The sequence below is a fragment of the Canis lupus genome, chromosome 10 (genome assembly GCF_003254725.2).
Source record: "Canis lupus dingo isolate Sandy chromosome 10, ASM325472v2, whole genome shotgun sequence".
NCBI lineage: Eukaryota > Metazoa > Chordata > Mammalia > Carnivora > Canidae > Canis > Canis lupus.
The window spans coordinates 65,774,524-65,797,295 of record NC_064252.1 but is presented as its reverse complement, the minus strand read 5'-3'; the positions used below and the strand labels follow the sequence as shown (position 1 = coordinate 65,797,295).

The window sequence follows — 22,772 nt, the reverse complement described above, 5'->3', positions numbered from 1 at the left end:
GAGGAGGAGGAGGAGGAGGAGGAGGAGGAGGAGGAGGAGGAGGAGGGTGGATGAGCCTGAGGACTTGTGGCGGAGCTCAGATGTAGCTGCTTAAATTAGTTCAAAGTGAGAAATGTAATTACTATACTTGCTCCAACCAAATGTCTGAACATTGTTATAAAATGAGGTGTAATCACAGAAAAGAAGATTGCAGTGCGGCATTACTCCCACAAAACAGTCTTTTGTGTTCTCAGGAGCCCCGTGGTGCTGATTAATCTTTTGGGGGGGGGTGCTGAAGTCCCATTGAGTTCAGGTGTGTGAATTGGACATACTTGGGAGGGAGGGGAGCATTTTCGCCCTGCTGGTTTGGACATCACTCACAGTTGGAATGTGTGACGGGTTTGTGATGAAGAAAAAAAAGAATCACCATTAAACATTTTAGTGGTTGAGGATCCCCGGGTGGCTCAGTGGTTTAGCGCCGCCTTGGCCCAGGGTGTGATCCTGGAGTCCTGGGATCGAGTCCCACATCAGGCTCCCTGCATGGAGCCGCCTTCTCTCTCTGCCTGTGTCTATTCCTCTCTTCTCTGTGTCTCTCATGAATAAGTAAATAAAATCTTTAAAAAAAAATTTTAGTGGAATATTTGAGGCCAGATCTAAGCAAGAGGAAGAACCAAGGCAGATGTGTGGCAAGGAACCCTCATTTACTGATACTTGAATGATAAAGGGAAAGATGCAGTAGGTATTGGGGTGGTTCCCTAGATCCCTGTTTTGTCCACGGAGCTGAAAGTGCTGTAAGCAGGCGAACAGAGCCCTGATTTGGCTCTTGGTTAGCCACGTGACCTAGAGAAGCTGCTGACTCCAAGCCTTTAAGTTTCTTTTCCGGAAAATGGGCTGATATAGGCACAGTTACAAGTGACACCTGGCACTGAAGAAAGCACGAAGGCTAAAGATTAGCAGGCTGCCGTTATCGTAATCTAATCATGTTTATGACCTCGTGTTTAAGTCACACGTGTAACCAAAGAAAGTGGAGAACGCATGGAAAAGGGCCAGGATCTGTTAGGGAGCACGTGCCTGGACCTACACGAGGTGGGTCCAACAGAGGTTTCTCCGGCCAGTTGCTGGGTAAGGAGGGATGCGTTGGGCAGGAGGAAAGGCTGATGTCCAAGCTGGGGAAGGAGGTGGTGTGTGGGATGACTGGGCTGTGTGCATTTATAAGGAGTGGACATGCGGTTTTGTAGATCTGAAAACCTATACTCTTTGTCTGATAAGTGGCTTCTCTGTGGTCTTGGGTCCCAAACTTGGGTCTGTTGACCCTCCAGCTCTCAGAGACCCCGGGGTCCACTCTGTGCACAGTAGGGTCTAGTTCCGAGGGGTCAGGGCAGTTTGCCTGGTTTGTTCATTGTGCGCAGTGGCTGGCATGCTAGGAGCCCGGCAGGATCTGCTGAGGGAGCGAATGGGGGGATATAGTATGAATGAGTGTCTACATGAAATCATGTGTGCTCCTTGAGGAAACTCCCTGAGAAAATCGGCATTACTGAGACCTTTTAGCCATCCAATAAGGAGAGGAGAAAGACTTTTAAAACATTCGGTTTGGTCACGAACACGTTGTATAAACTTGTTTTTATACCTACTTACCATGCAGTTTATTAATATACTTAATATATGTGATTCATTTTGCGAGTATATTTGATTACAGACTTTTAACTTCATTTGACGGTTGCCTGTCTACACACAATCCTTAAAACAATGAAGGGGAACACCAGTAACATGAATGTCCCTTTTTCAGAAACTTGATTATGCTGCTGCTGCTGAGGCTGTGTTGAAATACTCTGTTCACCTGGTGATCACGGTGCTGAACCAGCGCCAGGACGCCCAGGCCTCCTAGCCCGGGCTTTGCTGTGCGTGTGCATCACCCATGGGTTTGGCTAAGCTTTAGGCTCCCAGGCAGCAGGTCTGGGGTGGAGGGGCTCAGACCCTGCATTTCTAGTAACTTTCCTGATACTGCTCCTGCTGCTTTCTTGGGACCATACTTGGAGTGGCGAGATTTGAATTTTCTTTAGTATTTTGAGGTTTTTCTTTGTGTTCTAAAGATGTCTACATACGTCATTCTACATGTTGACTCTTCTATACCTAGTCTCTTCTGGAAATCGCTGTTCCCTGAGGAGGGCTGCTTGGTTTGTGCATGGTTAATACGGCACTGCCTAGCATCGCTGCTCCTAGAAGCTTGGACATTGCGAGATTCCCTGTAGACCTTTAGTGAAGTCTGGTGCTTTACATTTGACTTTTGGGAATGTGTTTGGGCTTTTGGATGTAAATCAAATGTCACTTTTTGCAGTGTTGGCAAAAGGTACGGGCTGTGCCAGTAAAATCCTCGGGCAGAAGCATAAAATGCCCTAAACAAGGTAGATTCATTTCTCTTTCTCAATTTGACCCTATGGGCTTATCGTTGTCTGACCTTTTTCGGTTAGTACAGAATCACACTTTTCTGGGAGTCTCGAAAATAAAAACCTTAATTGCAATTCTTTGCCGTGTCTGTGCCATGCCTGTTGATTTTAATAATTTTGAGTTTTTAGAGAATTTCTTCAGATGCAGCTACTTTGTGGGAGTCCCATTTCTCTAAATCGGGCAACAATATAGGTGTGAGCTTAACTTGCAGTTTATCTTAACGAGGCTGTGATTGCATAGTGAGCTATGATAGGAATTACTGTTCATTCACTAATTAAGGCTTTACCCACTTCAGTGCTGGGACACCCCGGGGGTCAAACCTGCTCCCTTCTCCTTTTTCCCCTCTGCAGGCTTGCCTGAATGGTTTATCTAGTCCAATGGCTTTGCATACTATCTGGGTGCAGATGATACACAGGTTGATCCCTCCAGGCTGGCCCTTCCAGAATTCCAGATTTGTCTGAGTATCGCCACATGAAGGTCTAGCATGCATCTAAACTCAAATGTCCGAAACAACTTCTGATCCCCAGAGAGTGGGCAGCCCACTCACCCAACCTTCCCTGTCTTGACAAATGACACCGGCATTCCCTCAGTGGTCCGGATCCCAAATGTCATGGTTATCTTTGATCCCCTCTCCTGTACTGCCTGTTTGCATCAAATCCATCCAACAGACTGGTTGTTCCTTCATGACAAAATAAAGTTGCTCCCTGTACCTCTTTGCAGCTGTCTCTTGGTCAGGCTTCACGATCCTCCCCCTGAAGCACTGCTGGAGCCCTCTGGCACTCTGCCTCCCTCTTGCCCCTGTATAATACATTTTCTGCAGGGTAGTCAAGTGATGTTTACAGAAACCATATTGTTTCATGTCTCTTGTTCCCTGGGAACTTCTGACCTGCTTTACTTAATCCCTGGATTCTTGTGTGGGCCTGGATCGATCATTGTCCTCCCCGGCACCATTCTTGTGGAAGCCAGGCCAGCTCTTTTCTTGTCTCAGGGTCTTGGTGTTGGCCATTCCTTCTGACTAAATGCTGTTCCTCCTGCTCTTCCCATCACTGGCTCCTTCATAATTGTATCTGAGTTTAAATACCACTCCCCTGGGATGCCTTTCCTGACCCTGGTCACCCTGTAACATCACCCAGTTTTAAATCTGTGTGGGATTTAATCACTGTCTGTTGAGTTATATGTTCATGGTCTATCTCTCCATCCATCTTTGTCTTTGCTCTAGTGCATGGTAATACTTACTAGAAAGTACCTGAATATAGTAGAATCCTAAGTATTTGTTGCCTAAATGAATGACTTTGTCTTAAATGCAAAGAACTTTAGAGTTCTACCAGCATTGGTGTTTACTACTGTTGGGGCAAAAAGCAAAAAAATAAGGTAAACATAATTTCTAAAGGTTTTTTTGCTTTGTTTTGTTGTAGTATAAAGAAATTTCCAGAGTATCAGAAAGTGAGGTCCTGCAGCTACAGGTCTGCATAAAGCACCCGACCCTCCTTGTGATGTCAGAGTTCTTAGGAAATGAGCGTGCCTTTAGAATTACCTTAAAAAAAAAAAAAAAAAAAAAACGAACAGATGTTCTTATGTTTTAATCCTAAGAGTTGCAGTTAATAATCTGTGGGTGGTCTAAATGTTCGCATATATTGACCCACCGCTTTTCGCAAATACTTCTTGAGCTCTTGCTACTTGTAAGTCTTTATATTTGATGCCAGAAGGGGGAAAAATGGTAGGAGACATGGTGACCGACCTTGTAATTCTACTTGTAAACATTTAGTTGTTGACTTCTGGTTGAACATAGTTAATTGAACAAGTGTATATATCTCTATTTCCTCCCAAAGCTCTAATAAAATGACATAAGGAATAGAAAAACAGTATAAACCCAGAAACCTCCCAGAGAGATATCAGCCAAATTTTGCAAGATGGAATGCCACTGCGTGAATGCTGATTTAGCAGAGTGGAGAAAGCTGAAACCCAACTGCGTGCCTGGGTGGGTGGTGCAAGGTTGGGGGTGGGATAGATGGAAGTTTTTGCTACAGAATCCGAAAAGCAGGGATTCCAGATGCAGTCTGAACCAAAAAACAGGGAGTAGAAGAATGTTGCATCAGACAGAGTAAGGGAGAAAGAAAAAGGGAACACCGTGAAATCAAGGGACCAGGGTCTAACACAGGGCAGAAATGGAGAGTCCCCGGCAATGCAGCTACACATTCAGGCCCTTAGAGCCGTTCATCTAGATGGTGGGGATGCAGGAAGGTGGTCCCAGAAGGGATGGCACTAAGGGTAGAAATGCTTTTGATTCTATCACAAGAATATTTTCCAGCTCTGGCCCAGTTTGCAGATGAAACAGTCCTTGATACATAGAAAACTAAACACAAGGTGGCCATTTTTCATGTAGGAATAAAAAGTTACAGGACACCTAGGTGGCTCAGTGGTTGAGTGTCTGCCTTTGGCTCAGGTCGTGATCCCCGGCTCCTGGGATCTCATCCTGCGTTGGGCTCCCCACAGGGAGTCTGCTTCTCTCTGTGTGTGTTTCTCATGGATAAATAAATAAATTCTTTTTAAAAAAACTTGCAAAAATTTTAACTATCGAATTATACAAGTTCAGCTCTAAATATCTAATTATACCAGTGTATCACCAAATCTTGATTTAATGAAAATGTCCTATAACTATTCAAGAAGGCATGAAGAGGAGAATCGTGGAGGAACTCGGGCGATGGAAGAGTGCCAAATGTGAGAAAGCCAGTAGATAAGTGCTCACATTGATGTCACAAGGGTTGTGCTTTATTGGAAAGATATTCACACTTGTATCCTCTACCACTTTGGGCATAGGCCTGTCAGGGGCTATTCCTTTGGAGGAAGTGACATGACTAAAGAAGTCTCACTAAGACTCCTGTCTTCAAGAAGTTGGCAGTCTAGGGGCACCTGGGTGGCTTAGTCAGTTGAGCATCTGCCTTTGACTCAGGTCTTGATCCCGGGGTCCTGGGATTGAGTCCTGCATTGGGCTCCCTGCTGGGCGGGGAGTCTGCTTCTCCCTCTCCCTCTGCCTGCGCTCACTTGCTCTCTCTCTCTCTTAATATGTGTCAAATAAATAAATAAAATCTTGCAAAAAAAAAAAAAAAGAAATTGACAATCTAGTTAGAAAGGTCAGAGTCGGGGCTCCTGGGTAGCTAAATCGTTGAGAGTCCAACTCTTGGTTTCAGCTCAGGTGGTGATCTCGGGTTGTGAGGTCAGGCTCTGTGCCCAGTACGGAGTTGGCTTGAGACTCTCTCTGCTCTTGCCCCACTCCCCCACCCCACCCCCTACTCTCGTGCATAGGCTCTCTATCAAATAATAAATCTTTTTTTTTTTTTTTTTAAAGGCCAGAGTCTGAATTAAATATAATTACAGGTTACCTTGTATTGGGAGCAAAGGGCCCAAAAAGGTGACAAAAAACCTTGGAATTTGATGGCGCAAAAGGGGAGGTTATCTTGTTTTAGGCAGTTCAAAGAAACCTCATAGAAGAGAAAGGAATTGTATTTGCCTGGATGGCTCGGTAGGGTTTGGGTAAGAAGGAAAAGAGGCAGATCCAAGCCTACCGTGGTTGCCAGTGAGAAAAGTTAACCTTGCCATTTGTTCAGTATGGTGGTTGTGAGGGCTGTGTGTATTATTTGGCGTTGTAATTGGCTAATTTCTGGCAGGACCTGGATCATGTTCAGGATTCTCATCAGTGTTGGGGGTCCAGCCAGGTCACATAAGATCATATAAGCCCAGTGAATGGGGGTGCCGGGATGCAATGTGCATCTATTTCTCTATCAGAATTTTCCTAGTCTCTTTCATTCAAAACAAAGAGAAAAGTCAAATCCTTTTCCTTTATTCTCTTCTGATGGCCATGACTGAATTTTTCTTGCATGAACGGTTCTTGTGTTCTTATTTAAAAGAAGAATTTGGCATATGGCAGACCTCTTCAAGCTATCTTTAGTTGGTTGTGGGGTGTAAGTGATTAAGAATGCAGCTGTACTTGCTACCAACACATGCTTTTAAGGAGCGAACTGCTAAAGCAGACAGGCCTGGTTAGAAGTTTAGAATAGCCTCTTGGGATCAAAGATCTAATTTTTCAAGTGCATGATAGTCAAGAGTCCCTCCCCTCAGGGCTGAAGCCTTGAGGGCTGTTTGGGCCCAGACGCAGCGTGACTTATTTGTTTAAAATGGCGGCCACTCTTGGCTCTGGAGAGGCAGCCATGCTTCACTTGGAGTAGACAGGAGGAGGCTGACTTCACTTTACTTTGTATAGTTTGGCTTCAGTGCTCCTTAGGAATAAAACATTCTTTACTTCTCTAGCGTGTCCCAGGACAGATCCATCTCTGTCCCGTTGCTCAGTTACACTGTGGTACTGGGTCCTTAGTCTTCAAAGCTTGGAACTCCCTCTTGCCTTTCCTCCAAAAATTTGTTCTTTCGGTGAGCAAATATTTACCAACTTTCTGCCATATGGAGGACTTTGTGGAGAGCACAAAGATGAATCAGAGGTAGGGCCTGTCCATAAATGTTGTCAGTCACCTAGAGGACGACTTGCAGTAGGGCAGCCACACGGGAGCTTTTCCCACGAAGTGCCCAAGAATAGCGCCATGTGCTGTAGGTGTTTGGAAGGGGAAGGAGATTCGTTACATGGGTGGGTTGCAAGTAAACCCTCATGGAGAGAGTGACATTTGAGTTGAGCCTTAAGGCCAGGCTCAGCTCTGCAGAGAGGAGGTGTTTCCGGCAGAGGTGTGTAGCATGTGCGCTGCAAAGCAAGAGGATGATGGCGAATTAGGAGAAAGGATCATCGCTGCTTATTCAGTTCTCGCTGTAGCCCAGGAGGCACTTGGCTGAGCTGTCACCTTGGTTTTCCCATTTAAAATGTCATAGCAACTTTTTTCCTACTACAGAATTGAAGTCCTGGAGCATTCAAAATAACTTGCCCAAGGAAACTCCTAAGTAGGAAATGAGTGGGGATTTGAACCCAAGACAGTCTAATTCCAGATCTCAGAGTTCTAGCTTCTAGGATAGAACAGGCATTAGCTTAAGCAAAGGATCATTTGAGGGCAGCCCTGGTGGTTTAGTGGTTTAGCTCCGCCATCAGCCTGGGGTGTGATCCTGGAGACCCGGGATCAAGTCCCACATCCGGCTCCCTGCATGGAGCCTGCTTCTCCCTCTGCCTGTGTCTCTGCCTCTCTCTCTGTGTCTCTCATGAATAAATAAATAAAATCTTAAAAAAAAAAAAAAGAATTTCCTAAAAAAAAGATCATTTGAGGGGAAGAGGAGTAGTTTGAAAGGTAAAGTTGACAAAAAGTGCTTTGGGGGCAGATGGAAGAAAGAACCTTGATTGCTGAGCTAATTACTCTGTAAGCAGCAGGGAGCCATTGAAGGCTTATAATGGAGTGTGACGTGGCCGCAGCAGGGGTCCCAGCTCTCAGGCAGAAAGATCTGAGTTCATCACTCCACACCACACCCTAAGCCGGGTGCCTGATACCTCTACTGCCACTTCATGGTCCTGACAGCCCTATAAGAGAGGTGCTGTGGGCTCCCCCTCTACCCACGAGGAAACAGTAAAAGTTGAGAGGGGTTAAGTGACTTGTTGGAAGTGGAATAGAGTATAGTGTGTGAGATAGACTTGAGGTTGGGGGCAGCGAGAGCAGTCAGGCCACCACAGGAGCCATGAGATGAGGGACAGAGGTGATACCGGGAGGGGAGGGAGCAGTGGGGGCGACAGGATGGGCGCACAGGTTTCTGACTTCCGTCTTGTGGGGTACAGGTGCTAGAGAGCCCCAAGGCAGCGCGAGCCGAAGGGGGCCCGTGGCCATCCTTTCCAGCCCCGTAACCGCCGAGCAGGGTCAGTTGCTACAGGTGCCCACACGTGGGGCAAGGCCTCTGAGCGCTGGACTCGGCAATGCTCGCGGTCCACGGGGATTCAAGGTGGTAAGAGAAGAGTGTGGAGGATGGGAGCTGGGGCTGCGGCCTTGGCGGCGCTGAACACTTGGATCTGAGGCCGGAGAAGACCGAGGGATGGAATGAGGCAAGTCCAGGACAGGCACACAGGTGGATAGCCAAGGGTGATGGCTCAGGAGGGGCCAGTAATGGAGAGAAGCTGCTGAATGTGGCAAAGTCCTGGTCATAGGCAGCTCTGTATTTTACACTTGCTGCTAGAATCAACCTGGAGCCGAGGCAGTTTCTTCATTTTCCTTGTTCAGAAAAGGAATAAAAATCCTATGATTGGTATAAACTTGCCTAAGAAAAAGACATGGAAGTAGCATAATGTGAAAATGGAGTGCTTCAAAGTTGGTGCTCCCCCCCCCTCCCTTCATATCCAGGGAAGAAACTCTGCTGCGTAGTACTTGAATGTTGAGTCCTTTGGATTCCCCCTTCTTTGAGTCTGTGATCGGAATGGGCTTGGTGTGCGGAAAATTGAGATAATGAGTTGGACACGGCTTCTAGCAATCCTAATATCATAGAAATGCACAGGGGTGTGGGACAGAGGTGGAACATGTTGGAAGGAGGCCTGTCCCCTTGAGTGTTTAGTACATGCCAGGAGAGGGGAGAGAAATGTGCTGCTCTCTTCAGGTGGGTCAGGTGAACGTTTGATCGTGTGTCTATGAAACAGTGGTAAGCAACAGTCTTCAGATCATGTGTGCACCTCAGATTTGGCTCAGCAGCAGTTCTTGGTGTGGGAGCTTATTAAGGCTTCTTGGCCATAGAAGATCTGTTGAGCGCTTGCTCGTGTCCACTCACAACGGTCTGCAGGTTTCCATCAGACCGGAGGCCTGTGTGGGGTACCCACAACCACCCCCCGGGTGTGCTCACCCTGTGGAGGGAGCACTCTTTGCCAGAGACCTATGCATTTTAAAAGCAGGGATTTGTCTGTGGAGTCATCTTTCCAAACCTAATGATGTATAATTGCTTAGTTGTTGAACTGTGGTCAATCTGTTTCTAGGAGGAAATGAGAATTTAAATCATTTGCTGGACTTCAAAATTTTTTACATATGACGAGGCCTCTCATCCACGGGTACTTATGGCATAGGGAAAGCTTTGTTCCCAAGCAGCAGTCACTATTGGGTGACATTCTGCAGTTTTCTTCCCTGGGTATTTTTCACACATAGCAAGTATTTCTTTTTTTTTTTTTTTTCTTTAAGATTTTATTTATTTATGAGAGATACAGAGACATAGAAGCAGGATCCATGCAGGGAGCCCGATGTGGGACTCTATCCCAGGACCCCGGGATCACGCCCTGAGCTGAAGGCAGATGCTCAACCACTGAGCCACTGAGGCGTCCCCATAACGAGTAGTTCTACAACAGTTGTTTCCTTGTGTGGCTTTAAACCCATTTTAGAGATGAAGAAGCCCGGGTTCAGAAGGTAAGTAGCTTGCTCAGGACTCCCCAGCTGGGTAAGTGCCAGAGCTGGGATTGGAACCCGGCTTTCTCTGACTGCACCACGGCTTTCTGCTTTCATTCTCACGAGTAGTCGGACAGTTGGCAATGATAATTACTGAATGAATAGATGAATGATGAATGAATTCTCCAAAAAAGAATAGCCTATCTGCCCCGTAGTAGGAGAGGATATTTGAGAGAGTTGTTTGGAGAAGTGGGCCGCAGCCCAGGAAACACCAGAAAGCATCCTTGTATCTGGTACATCCCTTTCCTATGTGTAGGTTTGCAAAGGGAAAGGGGAAAAAACTAGGACGATTCAACAACAAATAGGGGTGGGTAAAATTGCACTCTTCTGGCTCCGGATTTGGGAAATCAGGTAGGAGTTGGAGCGGGCGGGGCAGGCTGGGGAGAGGTGCCACGTTTCCTGCCTGTTCCCACAACAGAACAGCATCTCTGTGCGTTTGTCGGAAAGGCGGTGGAAGGCTTTGCCCAGCACTATTTTGGATAACGCACTGCCTCGTTTTTATCTCTGTTGCAATAACTTCATGGAAGAAAAATGGCTAGTTCCCTGATCTTTTTGCCTTTTGAGAAGGAGTCGGGGAGATCTGCTTTGAACTCTTGACCGGCTCCTCACTGTTCCTTATTTCCTGTTGTTTAGTGACAGAAGTAGAATCTCTTGGCCATTGAGCTCTGGGGCCCGGAAGTGCCCGAAGGACCCCAAGGCTCCTTCGGACTCTGCTTCCATCCTTCATCCTTTCTGCTCAGCTCCTGCAATCCACCACAACACCACTTAGGAAGACTAGAATAGGGCCTGGGGTAGGAAGAGGATTGAGTGTCCCTGGCCTGTTCTGATTAATCCTATTCATTGTCAAGCAGAGCTTTTTAATGAGCTGATTCATTACTGAGAGTAGGTCTCATGCAAATCCCCGGTTTATATCGTGTGGATTTAATCTCTTAACCATTTCCTCATTTCAACACAAGTCTATTGTACCCTGGGTTTTATGATTTCCTTCGAATGTAGAGCCTCACCTCGCATTTTACTTCAAGACCGCCAGGTAAATAGAAAAGAAAAAGCTTAAAAAAATAAACCAAACACATGAGTGGATATTTAACTTCTCTCTAAAGGAAGGATTGCCCACACATAAAAGTATTGGAAGGAATTACAGAAGAATCACTGACAAGTTTCCAGGCTTTTGTTTGCATGACAGCATAGACAGATTTAACAGACGCATAAGCATGCGCGTGCGCACACACGTCTGCCTCAATTGTGATTTATGGAGTTAATACGAAGCTGTGAAAAGTTTAGGAAATTGCCAAAAAAGACACTAAGACAACCACTAGAGAAACAGACTACTTTAATATTTTAAAAATGCCAAGCGAACTGGTTAAAGGAGAAGGAGACTTGGCTAAACAAAAAGTTAACCCCACAAATTATTAAAGTAATACAATGGAACAATAGCATTTTTCAATTGTTAATAATGATCGAATAGAAAATTTTTTTGATGGTGCTATGCCTGGTGAGGGGACATTTTTCATATACTGCTCTTGCAAGTAGAATTTAGTGTACTTTTTCTGGAAAGCAATTTGGTTATTTATACATATATATTTTTTTTAAGATTTTTTTTTAATTTTTATTTATTTATGATAGTCACAGAGAGAGAGAGAGGCAGAGACATAGGCAGAGGGAAAAGCAGGCTCCATGCACCGGGAGCCCGACGTGGGATTCGATCCCGGGTCTCCAGGATCGCGCCCTGGGCCAAAGGCAGGCGCCAAACCGCTGCGCCACCCAGGGATCCCTATACATATATTTTTAAGTTCACCATCTTTACTCAAAATTTCTTCTAGAAATTTGAAGATCATAATTCTAAGGAGACACATTTATGGACAGAGGTGTTTAAAGTTACATGGGGTCAAAAATGTTGGTAAGAGCATAGAAGACTGGTTAAGCCACATGGATCATCCACATGGTCCGATAGCATGCAGCTTTAGTTTGTTCAAGGAATTATTACTAATGATACAGCATTGGCGGGAAACAGGATACAGAACTTTGACAGAGACAGACAATGAAAGCAGAAAGCCGTGGTGCAGTCAGAGAAATCTGGGTTCCAACCCCAGCTCTGGCACTTACCAGCTGGGGAGTCCTGAGCAAGCTGCTTCTGAACCTGGGCTTCTTCATCTCTAAAATGGGTTTAAAGCCACACAAGGAAACAACTGTTGTAGAACTACTCGTTATGGGGACGCCTCAGTGGCTCAGTGGTTGAGCATCTGCTGTTGGCTCAGGGCATGACCCCAGGGTCCTGGGATGAGTCCCACATCGGGCTCCCTGCAGGGAGCCTGCTTCTCCCTCTGCCTCTGTGTCTCTGCCTCTCTCTCTCTCTGTCTCTAATGAATAAATAAATAAAATCTAAAAAAAACAAACCCCAAACTTCTACCTATCACTATCCAAATTTTCCCTAAAATATATGTGTAACAAAAGGACCAAAAAGAACCTCATCACACTGTTAGCACTGGTTGTTATGGTCCATTTCTGAGCTGTGGTGTCAAAGGCATGTCTTGTTTCCTTCTTTATTCTTTTATGTATATATTGAGGTGACCAACTGTTCCAGTTTGGCCGGCACTGCCCTGGTTTTAGCTACTGAGAGCCCTACTCTGGACAGTTGGTCACTCTAGTGTACATGTTTGCCTATTGAGATGGCGTTTGTGTCATTTGGCAGGAAAGGCCAAAGATCAGGTGACAAGGGACAAGCTGATGGGGCCTGTTGGGAATCAGGCAATAGATTTTCTGGTGATAAAATGAATGTGGCTTATTTTAGAAAACCCAGGAAAAAGTACATCGGTAAAACCTTAAATGGTGCCTACGTGTAGCCAGTGTCATTCTAGATGCTTTCTTTAGGTGGTTACCATTGTCTGATCACCCCAGCCCGTGGAAGGAAGAAGTACCGCTGTCGCATCCCCATTCACAGAGGCCTAGAGAAATGGAGCAGCTGGCGCACGGTCCCACAGCTCGGTCCCACAGCTCTCAGCGCAGCCCGCCTGGGCTGTTCGCCACCGGCTGCATCTCTGCAGACCCTCGCCCCGCTCCGGCCACGTCTGCTGCTGCCCCCTCTTGACGTTTATGTCCTTCTCGCCCCTACCTGGCCACCCAGTTGGCCGCCCTCAGCTCACTGCTGCTCCTCATTGCAGCCCCCGTCATGCCGGGGCCGCCACTGACCTCAGCCAGAGGAAACACCTTCCCCGTCCGGAGCCTGGGCTGGGGATTTCCATAGCAGAGTCGCTGGCCTCTGGTGATAGAGCTCTTTCAGTTTTGCCACATGATCTTGTGGCATAGGGCTGGGTCCAGGTGCAGCTGTAGTTATTTCTGGAAACACTTCTCCTTTTCCTTTACTTTGCTGAGTCTGGCTCATCCGCCGTCCTCTTCTCTGAAGGTGATTTTGGCTCCTCTGCCCAGACCAGCAGACATTTCTGTAGGTGCTGGAATCTTCCACGATGGTTCTGGACTCTGTGCACATTTCCAGATGAGTCTGAACACGGGGATGAGGTGAAGTATTTTAGAATATCCATCCTCCCTTTTGCTCAAAGCCCCTGGTCCCTGCATGTTGCTGCGTTAGCAGTGGTGATCTCTGGGTGGTGGATCACAGGTGGTATGTTTCCTTTTTTTTGCTTATCTGTCTTAAACACTTCTGCAACAAATTTGCTTTACTGTCCAGGTGTTAAAAATGTATTTCAGTTTTCTCTTACAATGCAGTTTTGCTTCTGTTGAATTTCCAGCTCCTTCAAAATCCATGCATGGCAAAGAGCGTCCTAACCCTCGTTCAAGTTAGAGCAGCTCCATTTCTTCACCAAAAAGAAATACCTTCAGCTATTGTCTGAACTTGTACCTTGCTGAGAACTCTGCCAGAGTTTCTGGTTGTTTTTGTCACATTAACGGAACAATGAGAGGGTAGTGGCATTCTTCACCCATGATGTGGAAGCACAGAATTGCATTTCTTTTTAGGTGTGAGGAGCAGGGGGGCCGGGCAGGGAATGTGTTTTTTTGCTTTTACATCTTAGAGATGTTATTTGACAAATAATCAGTTTAGGTCCTTCTTTATGGGACCGTGGCGGTTAAGCTAACACAGAGTTTAAATTTGGACCTCGTGTGTCAGGTTTTCAAAGAACCTGTGTGTTTCTTTATACTCTTCCTTCCAAAAAGTTCAAAAGTATGAGTCACTCTCCCTCCCCTTAACACACTTTTTTTGGTAGGGAAGAGGGAGGTAATGTAGCAAGATGATTCTTTCTAAATTGTTAGAAGTAGAATATCTTCAAAATTTTTAGTAGTCAGAGGAAAGACCATGTTTCCTAAGGCAAGATACTCCTTTAAAAAAAAAAAGAAAAGGACACCTGGGTGGCTCAGTGATGGAGCCATCTGTCTTTGGCTCAGGGTGTGATCCTGGAGTTCTGGGATCGAGTCCCACATCGGGCTTCCTGCATGGAGCTTGCTTCTCCCTCTGCCTGTGTCTCTGCCTCTCTCTCCCTCTCTCTCTCTCTCTCACGAATGAATAAATAAAATCTTAAAAAAAAAAAAGGACTAATAATACATCTTTTTATTGCTGACCCCAAAGGGGTGATGAGGCCTCTGCAGGGGCGAAAACAGGGGAGAATTGCCAGGGGGATCCCTGATGCTGGGGCAAAACAAAGGACTTCTCATCCTCAAAGGGAAAGGATGGAGGCCTGAGAAGCTACATGGAAGGGAACTGGCTGAGCCAGTCAAGATTTCCAGAGCCCCTTGTGCCCACAGCTCCCTCCGCAGGCCCACCATCTCTGGGGAATTGTTAGAAATGCAGAATTGCCCTCTCCCTCCCCCAGATGATTCACCAGCACTGCCTGGGGGTACTGGCGGCCTGTGGGGCCACCCAGTAGAGCCGTTCACCTCTAAACCAAGGACAGTGGGGGGAAGGTGGGCTAGGAGCTGGACTGAGAGAGACAGTTTAACTTGTGTTACAGTCTGAATATATAATATTATAATGTAACATATAAAATTATACTGGACCAGGTGCTCAGGGTTTGGGTTTTTTTTAAAAAATATTTTATTTATTCATGAGAGACACACAGAGAGAGAGGCAGAGACACAGGCAGAGGGAGAAGCAGGCTCCATGCAGGGAGCCCGATGTGGGACTCAATCCCGGGACTCCAGGATCAGGCCCTGGGCCGAAGGCAGTGCTAAACTGCTGAGCCACACAGGGATCCCAGGGTTTGGGTATCAGGAAAGGACAAGAACACAAGAGGAGTGAGTGTGTGTGCGTCTGTGTGTGTGCTTGCATGCGTTTGGGAACAAATGGTCTCCCTTTCCTCCGCCCCCTTGTCTTACTGGTCAGTAGTCTTTGGATGGGACCAAGGGACTAAGTGCCCCAGCGGTAACACACCCTAAGCACATGGTAAGCACCCCAGTGAGGAGACTGGTCACCTTCATTCAAGCAAACAATAGAGTTCTTCATGAAGGTCCTCACCCTGTGGGCTCCAGAAGTCACTGAAAAGGGAGCTGCAAGCCTCTGGGCCTGGACTGATTTCACCATGGCCCAGGATAGAGGAGGAACAGAGACGTCAGCCGGGAGGCAGGCGTGGGCTGGGCTGGGCAGCCTGCTCACATGGTGCCCTGGATGGGCGCCACCTGACCCCTCCTCGTTTATCAGGTGTTGATAAGTCCCTGCCCTGCCCCCGATGGGGGACGTGTGATCCTTCCGTGGAGGCCGTGGATTCACTCAGGTTAGACTTCTCCCCCTAAACAAGTATGAAAATAAGGCACCGAAGACCTCGTGAGTGAGTCCCTGGCCTGGTTCTTTTTGGCTGTGCCAGGCACTAACCCGGCATTGTGCTTAAGACGCGAGCCTCACTGCGAACTCCCTGGTTTTTCAGTATTTATAAGTTCCCTTTTTACGTAAATGTGTATGTGTAGTTTGCATTTTTAGTTAACAGTCTAAGCTGGACTGTTAACTAAAAATTAACAAGATCTAAGCTATTAGATCTATGCTGGAAACAAATACGCATTCTCGGTTGCATAGGGTTAATTATTTTAAATATTTCTGATTTTGGTTAACCAGATGCTGTAGTATGTTCGCTCTGGAATTCACATGCACAGAATTACTACCTAACCTTGCAACATAGGTCCTTATTTACTTCAAAAATAGTTTTGAAACATTTACCTGGTATGTTTTGAAACTTTGGTATTTTTCACTTACTGGTATCAGAATTGAATATATATATATATAATATATATATATATATATTATATATATATATAAACTGTTCCCTGTTTGGTAAACTGAGACTTGGGTGTGCTTACCGTGATTTTGTACAAAAAAATCGATAAGGGTTACAAGTTATTAGATGGGAAAACTAGAAGCCTCTGGAGGGAGTTCATATTCCATTTTCTATGGTCGTAGCTGGAGAACGGTGACTGTATTCCTGAAAGAGAAAAGCACAACCAAGAGCTGTGAAGACAGCCCAACCGGGAGATTGTTCTGGTAGCCATTTGGAATTTCTGTCTCCAGGATTCTGTGACGAGTGAGGGGACCAGCATCGATTGAGTACCTACCACTTAACCCATTCTGCATGAGGTTTTTAGCAAAAAGGCCACAAAATCATCCTCTCACAGGGGAGGAGCCCCTCAGTCCCCACGTTGGGGTTTTTAGATATTTAGGGTATTTGCTGAGTACCTCATAACCCAGGTGTTTTCCTGTAACATTGAAGCCAGCTTCAACTTAAAAAAAGCAAAATGTAGCTCTAAAAGAACTATATGTGGGAAATGTTTGCTGAGTGAAATGTGGTTGGGAAAGTGGGTCTCTACATGAAGGTTGGAAAGGATGGTCTAATGCCCAGGACTCTGTTTTTTTTTTGGGGGGGGGGGGTAAGATTTTTATTTATTTATCTATGCATGCATGCAAGAGAGAGCACCCTAGTAGTGGAGAAATGTAGAGAGAGAGTGAGAAGCGGACTCCCCACCAAGCAGGAAGCTGGATACAGGGCTCAATCCCAGGACCCCGAGACCATGACCTGAACTGAAGGTGGACGCTTAACCAACGGAGCCACCCAGGCGCCCGAATGCCTGGGACTTCTGAGACACAAAGTGCCCTAAATGTACAGGATGATGGCTGGAGGTCCAAAACCTGCAAGGTCCTCCCTTAGACACCTTGAGCATGTTAACTTGGTTTTTCTTCTTCTGAAGAGAAGAACCATCCTGGAAGGATGGAGATCATCGATTTTTGACAGATCTGTGATTACATTCGGACCTTACCAGGTTGGCGGCACCGGTCTGGGTCTGGGATGACCTTACATTTTGAAGGGGGAGGTGCACCCTAAGTGCAGAATGCAGTAAACAAGAAAAGCGCAGAGTGTTGTGGACCCCCGCCAGCAGAGACGTGAGGGAGAACCAGTGGTCCAGCCCTACTCAGTGGCTCAGTAAAGCGTGGTGGCTCTTGCTTTTTGTGGTCAGTGTTACTGAATGGCTGTGGGGTGGGGGGGTGGAGAGGAATGTTCCTTGACTCAGTTTGGAGGAGATCGTCTAATATCAGAGAACTCACAAAGTTAACGCCTGTGCCTTTTCTGATTCAGTATCACCCCCCCCCCCCCCCCTTGGCCTTGCTGTCTCCCATGAGCATGATCAGTTGCCAATTGCTGGAAAAATCAACTTTGCCTGAATGTTTAGGAAGCTATCTGGGATTTTCAATGTTTTTCTTCCTCTTAAAGAATAATAGAGCAGGCTCACATTTCAGGGGTGGTGGTGGTCATGGTTCATCTCTTCTGCTCCCTACCTCATTCTGCTTCCTTGCTCCAAAGAACTACTGGGCCCAATCATTCTCTCTGAAGAGGTCATCATTTCAAGGGCAGTGAGATGGCATTTACAGTTTCTAGGTGAGGGAAATCCGAGGCTCTTGCCTTTGTCCTACTTCCCCGACGGCAGTTGGTGGGGAATTAACCATCGATCACCCTCTTCCTCTCAGCTCTGTCCACCCCGCGTCAGATGGCATAAGACGAGAGAAGGCAGTGCTGGCTCCCCTGTTTACCATCCTTCCTTCAATGCCCCCCACGATGCTGGCAGCGGCCAAGGAGGTGGCGAGATTTCTGCCGCTGCGCCAGCTGGGCCACCTGTGGAACCACTGCCAAAGTCAACATGTGCAGCCTTTGTGTCTGGCCAGTAGGTTTCATAATGGTGGTTAATGGAAGTTCCTGTTCAGACACCCTCGAGCTCGTTCTGTAATTCCGTCCCTAGAGGGCCCGGGCATCTTCTCTTATGTAAAAGCCAGATCTTCAGGGAACTCTCAAGATTTCTCCTCTAACTGATGACTTGGCACAGTCCTAGGAGGCTCCGTAAGTGGCCATTAGAAGGAGAGAGCGACATTCCTGGTGGCCGTTCTGTAGAAATCTGTAGTGTTCCTCACGTGTACCAAGTTTTGTTCCGGGAAGGTGGGAAGAGGAGGCACAGAAGTGACCGGCCGTGAACTCGGAGCCCTGGTGATGTTGGTGTGGCTGCCTGTGAAGGGGAGACGGGCGCGGGAGGAGCCGCACTACAGGTGGCGCGGGGAGCCCAGCGGAAGGGCCGGTGGATGGGCCGCTTAGGACGGAGCCCCGGGGCTGAGGATGAGGTGCTGCGTCACCACACCGGACACCTGAAACGAAAATCACACTGAATGTGAGCTAACTAGATTTAATAAAAGCAAACAAACAAAAAAAAAGAGGATGGAAGCCAATTTCCTTGTTGGGAGGCCTTCTTTGAAAAAGGAGGGGCGAATGCCCATGAGGGTGAAGAGAGGAGAGAGGGAAAGGTTCTTTTCGGGACGGGTCGTGTCCTCTGCCTTTGGGGTCCCCCCAGGGGCCTGTCCGAGCTGTGCAGCCTCGGGGCCCCTCCGAGCTGGCGTTGCCGCGCTGCTCTGGCCGCCTGAAGTCCTTAGGGTTTCCGTGTTCCCTTCTGCCGCGGCCCCGGGAGCCCCATAGTCGGCCGCGCACACGGGCTGGAAGGCTTGGCTGTGCTCTAGAAGCGGGGGGCCGTGCCGGGAGGGCCCCGAGGCCCGTGGCAGCGGGGCAGATGCTTTGCAGGAGCGGGGCGAGGCCCCTTCCGAAGAGACCCGGAAATCTCAGGCGGGACGGCTTGTGGAGACCTGCCCCGCAGCTGCTCAGCTGCAGCGCATGACCCGCGGATCAAGGTTTGTGTCAGTATCGAGAGCTTCACTAGAACAAATATTCATCCAAAAATAAACTTCCCGTTCTTCCTGTTTTTATAACTGGCCTATTTCCTCCGAGTTTGAGGCTGGTCTCCAGTTCCGTGGGTTATTAATCTTCAGAGGATCAGGACCTCTATAGAAGTATTTCCTGTACATGTTTATCTACCCAGCCCTAAATTATTTTCTCCAAATGATAAGAGAACTTTTCCATGCTGGTGTGTCAGACGCTTCCTCCGAGAGGTTTCAATTAGGCAGCCCTGCGAGCGAGGCCAAGCCCGAGACGTCCGTCCCAGCACCCGGGAGAGGCCGGCGGCGGCCAGGGACATGCGGGGTGTCCGAAGGCGCCCCCAGCTCACCGCGCCACGCGGCAGCCCCACACCCCCCACCCCCCACCCCCGCGGCCAGAGCCCTAGGAGCTGAGGTGCTGGCTGCAGAGGCGCCTACTGCATACCCTCGGGGGAAGTAGAGCTCCATGAGTGGTTCTTCTGCCCCTTCTTTGAAGAATTTAAAATACCCCTCATTGGGCCATCATTTGTTCGAGAAACATCTTCCAACTTTGCCCCCTCGACAGACAAGGGGACACGAGCATATCCTTGGTGCTCGTGACTGTGCACAAAGAAGAGGAGCCGTGTGGAAGCTCGGGCCGTGCTCAGACCCGGTGGCCCAGCGGAGGAGCTCGGGGAGGCGGGTGCGGCCTTGTCCCTCACGGGCCCAGGACGCCACCTGCCTCTGGGACACGGGCTCCCAGCTTCCTGTGCTTACGATGCGGGGCCAGCGTGCTGCTGAGTCGTTCTGAAATGAAAGCCTTCTCCTGCGACTCTTGCCGAGAGGCCGTGGGGACCTGGCTGCAGGGGTGGCGGCTTGTGCCGCAGCAGAACTTGGAGGGAAGCCAGCCGCCTCTTGCTCAGGCCTTCCCGGGTGGGGGTTTTTGTTTTGCACAGGGCGCCCCCCTCCCCCTGGGCGGTCCAGGTGGCTGGGTTGGGAATTTCTGTGCCAGCCCACGGCCCACCGCTTTCCACCTGCATGGTGCAGCGTGGTGGCCACCAGCCACCTGGGCCGTGGTGCGCTCTCAGTGATGCATGGGTGACCTGAGACGTGCCCGGAGTGTAAAATAACACAGTGCACTTTGAAGACTTACTACGAAGAAGAATGTCAAATAATTTCTCATCAGTTGGATGACTCGTGGCAAGGGAAATATTTTAGATACATTGGACCACGTCCACTGTATTATTCTAATGAGTTTTGCCTGTTTATTACTTTTTTTAATGTGACTATTAGAAAAATTTTAATTGCACAGGGGGCTCACGTTACATTTCTTGGGGATGGTGCTGCTGGTCTGTGTGGTGAGATCAGCCGCCAGTTGTGGCTTTGAAGGTGGTACGTTCCCAGGGGCTGGGAGGGGAGGGGTGCCCCCTCTCCCTGGTGGCCTGGCTGAGGGGAGACCCAGCCCTAACTGGACTCTCTAGGACAGTTAGTAGAACAGCCTCCTTCTAAGCAAAGAGTCAATAACTTCATAATCAGCAGCAGGAATTTTTTAAAATCCTTTTAGAAATACCCCCTCCTGGCTTAATTTTTTTTTCTTAGCCTGCTTTGCAGACTAGCCTCCTTCCTGGAAGCTTCCTCCACCACCACCATGCACCCCCTCCCCCCCTTCAGAACTCCCTGTGTCAGCATGGGGCCTGCAGGGATGCTGTTGTCTATAGGATCTTCCTGTTTTGTTTTATGTTCTTGTTTAGATTGTTCATCTATTCCTGGGTCAGGCTCCAGTAGCTGCCACCCCAGGAACTACCCAGTTAGGCAACAGAAGCCACTATTTCAGACCCGTGCATCTTTGGAGTGGAGTGGTGGGGGTGAAGCTTAGCAAAGTCCTGCTCTGACAAAGACAGTAGTACAGAACCACAGCCAACCTCCTCATGTCCGGGGGTGCCATTTCAGGTTGGGGGGGTGGTGAGAATCCAGTGGGAGGATTGTCGCAGGGAGGAGTGTCATATTGACTTCAGAAGGCCAGGAACCTGTTGGGTTATATACTTAGCATTTTGCCAGAGCCTCTTACAGGGTGACATTTCTCGGCTGGTGCACCTGTGCCCGGGAGGGGATTTCTGTCTTCAGTCGTCCCAGCAGCTCCACACCAAGGAGCTCCATTTTTTTGGTGCATTTTGTCCATACTCTGTCCGTTGAATAGTGAACTTCTGGTATAATCAACATGAGAACCAGCTTTTCTCCAGTGCTTGTTCTGTGTGACATGCGTTATTACACGTAAGTTAATTGGCATCACAGACTCCAGTATACCCCAAAGTAGGAGCCATTGTTTCCCCCTTTTGCAGATGGAGAAACTGAGTTTAGAAAGATAAGTTCCCTGAGATCTCATGGCTAGAAATCAGTGGGGCAGGGAGTACAGTTTGGGTTGTGGAACTCCAGAGCTGAGGACTTACCCGTAGGGTGTCACTCAGCGCTGCCCAGACCAGCCCATGAACGCGTTGTTCCGTTCTGCACGCGCGTTTGTTTATGGACACGTCTGCTGGTGCAGGCTGGGACACGACACCAGGGAGGCTTTGATTCTGGGTTGTTGAAAAGCTGAGCTGAGAGTTGAGGAGTACTGTGAGTGTCTCAGAGCTTTGCTAGGAGGACACCCTCTCACATGGCTTTTAAAATGCCATATGCTGCAGCGTCTTCTCCCCAGGGGGCTTTTTGGCTCCAGTGGAAGGTCCCAGTCTATCTCGAAAGATGTTCCATTGGCCTCCAAGGTGCCTTGCAGTTTATGTTGGTGCAGAAAGGGCAACTCCACGGCTTGCTGGCTAATTTGGGGGAGGTTTGGAAATAAGGGAAGGGGTTAAAAGCTGTGTGCTCTGGAGTCGGGCTGCTGTCTTCATTCATTCTCCCTCTGGATGGCTTCATGGGTTGGGCTCTTTGCTTCTGGGCAGCGGTCTCAGTTGCAAAATGGGGATACTCGGTACCCATCTCAGATAACTGCTGTGCAAATTAAAGAGGACACACAAAGGCATTGTTACTTGGCACATCAGGTAAATGTCAGTTAACATTTCATTACGATGTTCATCAATGCCATTTAATGCTGCATGATGCATTAGAGTCCTACACAAAATGTACTAGGAAGTATGATCGTGTGGCCCCAGTTTTTTTGTTCTAAGGCAAACACATTAGAATTTATACCTTTGTATCTGAATGTGTAGCTTTGTACTTGAGTGTTGTATCTTTCAAAGCTATGACCTCACCTCAGGAAGCAACATGCATATCTTGATCTCTCAACCATTGGCTTTGAAACATTTTCAAAAGCCTTTCCTTTTTGGAATTCTCAGATGGAAAGAAGTTGATTATATTAAGTATTTAAATTGTAAGGGTGGGGGCGCCTGGGTGGCTCAGTTGGCTAAGCATCGGCCTTTGGCTTAGGTCAGCATCCCAGTGCCCTGGGATAGAGCCCCACATGGGGCTTGCTGCCCAGCGGGGAGCCTACTCCTCTCTGTCTCTGCCCCTCGCTCCCCATTCGTGTGTGCGCTCGCTCGCTTGCTTGCTCTCAAATAAATAAATCTCTTAAAAAAAAAAGAAACAATTAAATTGTGAAAGTACATTCTAAGTTTGGAAATGGCCTTAAGTTCTTTAGAGCTAAGTTTAGTTAATAAGTCGAAAATAAGCTTTGGTGGTAGATCTGCGAAAAGTTAAAAAATGGCGTTTTAACTAGAAAGTCAGGGTGAGTGGGCAGTATTGACTCAGATCTGTAAGGTTGTATTTTTGGAGTACGTATTCATCTTTAGACTTAGTGTCTTCAGTGACAC

The 22,772-nt window shown here is 47.8% G+C and overlaps 1 protein-coding gene across 3 annotated transcripts in view; it reads left to right on the top strand.

The window, feature by feature from the left end:
* The window catches only part of SPRED2 (sprouty related EVH1 domain containing 2), a 115,242-nt gene that overhangs the window by 25,216 nt on the left and 67,254 nt on the right, over positions 1-22,772 (top strand). The window lies entirely within an intron of this gene.